Below are 3783 nucleotides of genomic sequence, written 5' to 3'. Positions count from 1 at the left end.
ATCTGAGGATCGTGGTTCAAAGCCAGCCCGGGCAGGAAAGACTGTGAGACTCCTATCTCCAATAAACCACCAGAAAACCGGAAGTGACGCTGTAGCTCAAGTGGTAGAGCGCTCACCTTGAGCTGAAGAGCTGAGGGACAGCACCCAGGCCCAGAGTTCAAGCCCCACGACCGACAAAAATAAAAAAAGAGAGAGGGGTCAATTTGATCAAGTATTTAGTATGAAAAGGCCCAGTCTCTGGGAGGGGAGAAAACAGGAGGGAAAGAGACGGGAGGGGAAGGCAGGCAAGTGTTCTGTGGTTGAGCCGTATCTCCAGTCTTTTCTTATTTGAGGCAGCGTTTCAGGAAGTTTTCCAGACTAGCTTCACACTTTGATCCTTCTACCTCAGCCTTCAGATAGCCGGGATTTCGGGTGTGTGCCACCTTGTCCAGTCATATCTTCTCTTTCCCTTAATAATCTCTTTTGCTGTTTATCCTTCTGAGATGGTATCTTACTATGTAGCCTAAACTAGCCTCAAACTTGGAATTTTCTTGCCTCAGTGCTGGGATTACAGGTGTGCACCACCAGGCCCTGCCTATTTTCTCTTTTTCTAATCTTGAAAGTACACATGATCCTCAACATCTAAAACATCCATATAATCAGACAGACAAATGGACCTATACATACACATATAAGTGCACATGTTTCCAAAAATTAAGTCATATAATCTGTATATCTTGCAGATTATTACTTTTCAATTTTTTTAATTAACTTTTTTCATTTTTTGTTTATGTGGTACTGAGGAATTAAACCCAGGGCCTCATGCATGGTGGGCAAGCACTCTGCCACTGAGCCACATTCCCAGCCTGTCTTTTTTGTCTCTCTTTTTTTTTTTGAGACAGAGTCTGTCCTGGAACTACATAATCCAGGCTGGCCCATTAGAAACCCACCTGCCTCTGACTCTCAGCTGCTAGAATTACAGTCATGACTACCACACTCCGCTAAATCATGTATAATGAATGTATCTCTTCCACATTTCCTATGTGAAATTAGATCCATGTTTCATGTCATTTAAGTTACTTTCATTTTTCTACTCTTTTGTTGAAATACACCTAAGTACTTCCTCACTTATTTCCGTTAAACAAAAGTCCAAGGAACAAGTTTCTGATTCCCAAGGAAGACCTATTTGAAGATACTGGACACATACTTACCCAATTTCTCAACCAAAGAGAAACAATCCATTTAGCAATCCTAACCCAAGAGGGCACTTTTGTCCTACACTCTCACCAACACTGTCTGGAAAGCATGGCACCAAAGAAGGGTGCTGGGAGCAGATGAGGGGTACCACTTGCCCCTCCAAATGCTGAGCACACAGCAAGCCAGTCCAGTCTCCGTTCAGTAGGCACTGGCATCTAATTTGACTGCCCCAGGACAGAGAACACTCTGGTCCACTGCACCCTGACAGTCTTATAAAGCAGGAGCGCCAAGCTCGTCACACAGAGGGCCTTGACTCCCAAGGCCACCCACTCGCCATGAAGTTCCCACTCCTGGTCTTTGCAGTCCTTGGAATCCTCCTGCAGGTGACCCCAGGTAAACTGGCTGGAGAGGGGGAAAGGAGGAGGGGCACAGGGACACTGCCTGATGGGGTCACTCACCCCAGTGAGTTCCAGTCTAAACCAAAGGGGCCCATTCACATTCCCTGCAGGCTCCAATACCCCATACCTAGCCACCCCCCTTACACAACCTGCACCAGGGCTTCCTGTGCTAAGAAATGAGAGTTCTACTCAACCTGGTCCAAAAGATCTTTCTTGCACATCAAGTGAGCTCCTAATATCCAATCTTCTGAGCCAAGTTTTCATGCTTCTCTCTTCACTGTGTGAAGCCTTCGAGATCAGCCCTGAGCCAGCGCTCAGAAAAACAGAAAGAAGAGGCCTAGAGAGCCTTTTCCATGATGCTCTCAGCCTGAACCCTGGGACAAGGAGAGAATGCAGATCAGAATGGGGGAGGGGGGGACAGGCAGGCAGGCAGGCAGGCAGGCAGACAGACAGACAGACAGACAGACAAAGGAAGGAGAAGGGTGCTGAGGCAGAGCCAGTGCTCCCAGCTTGCTGAGTTCCCAGAGTTGGCCTCAGGTGGCCCAGGCGCTCCCCAAGTGAAAACAAACTGACCCCATCAATCATGGTGGTCCCTGTAACACTTTTGAAACTTGAATTGTATATGTCTATGGGTGCCTTTCTTGGGACTTGAACTCAGGGCCTGAGCCCTGTCCCTGAGATTTTGTGCTCAAGGCTTAGAGCTCGATTACTTTGAGCTACAGTTCCATTTCTGACTTTATAGTGGTTAATTGGAGAAGAGAGTCTCATAGAGCTAGGTGTGGGTGGCTCACGCCTGTAATAATAGCTACTCAGGAGGCTGAGATCTGAGGATCACAGTTCAAAGCCAGCCTGGCCAGGAAAGTCTGTGAGACTCTTATCTCCAATAAACCATTCAAAAAACTAGAAGTGGTGCTGTGGCTCAAGTGGTAGAGTGCTAGCCTTGAGCTGAAGAGCTGAGGGATTCGCCCAGGCCCAGTGTTTAAGGCCCATGACCGACCAAAAAAAAAAAAAAGTCTCATAGATATTTTTTACCCAGGATGGCCTCAGATCTCAGCCTGCTAAGTAGCTAGGATTACAGATGTGAGCCACTGCTGCCCAGTCTTATAACACTTTCAGAAACTGGATTTCTATCTCCATCCTTGGAATGGTTGCCATTTGCTTTTTGATTCCCCAGATCATGAGTGAAGTTAGAAAATGCTTCTGAAGCCAGGCATAAGTAGCTCATGCCTGTAATTCTAGTCACTCAGGAGGCTGAGATCTGAGGACTGAGGGTCAAAGCCAGTGCAGGCAGATAAATTTGAAAGTCTCTTATGCCAATTAACCAACAAAAGGCCAGAAATGGAGGTGTGGTTCAAATGACAGATCATCAGCCTTTGGGCTAAAAGCCAAGCAAGAGCATGAGGTCCTAAGTTTAAGCCCCAGTAATGGCACAAATAAATATGAAGAATAATATTAACTTAACAAAATGCTTCTGGCTGGCAAGCAGCCCCAATTCCCCCTTTTGCGTGGTCAGGTCTTCCCAAGTATGTAGTTTTAGCACCCACTCGTTTGCATCCAAGCATCCTATTCCATGGTACACAAACAGATCAAAAGTGGGGTAAGCAGAGCGCCGCAGGGCCGCGCAGGCTCAGGGGCCTCCCAGAGTTGGGGCCCAAAGACCATCACTGAAGGGAGATTCGGCCTCCTCTCCACGGTCTTGCCCAAGACTGGACAAAACAAGCCACACTTTCACATTTTATCATCCTTTTTTTTTTGGTCGGACATGGGGCTTGAACTCAGGGCCTGATTTTACTGTCCCTGAGCTTATGTACTCAAGGCTAGCACTCTACCCGGCTTTCTCTAGTGGTTCATTGAAGATCTGAATCTCACCACTACTTTCCTGCCTGGGCTGGCTTCGAACCATGATCCTCAGATCTCAGCCTCCTGAGTAGCTAGGATGACAGGCGGGAGCCACCAGCGCCCGGCTTTTTCTCATCATTCTTAACGAGGCGGGGCCATGCGCACGGGCGGCCCTGACCTCCGCGCCCCTCCTGGCCGGCTGCACACGAGCTCCGGGGGCGAGGGAGCCGGCGATGGTCCTGTGCGACCGGCAGGAGCAGTGCTGGTGCGAGGGACGTCCTGCAGGTGCCCGTCTGGTCGCCGCACTTCTACCCGCTGGGCCCCCGAGGCCCGCACACCACGGAAAGCTGAGGCCCAGGCCCGCGGCCCG

Source organism: Dipodomys ordii, unplaced genomic scaffold (assembly GCF_000151885.1).
Source record: "Dipodomys ordii isolate 6190 unplaced genomic scaffold, Dord_2.0 Scaffold13, whole genome shotgun sequence".
NCBI lineage: Eukaryota > Metazoa > Chordata > Mammalia > Rodentia > Heteromyidae > Dipodomys > Dipodomys ordii.
This window is presented reverse-complemented; position numbering follows the sequence as displayed.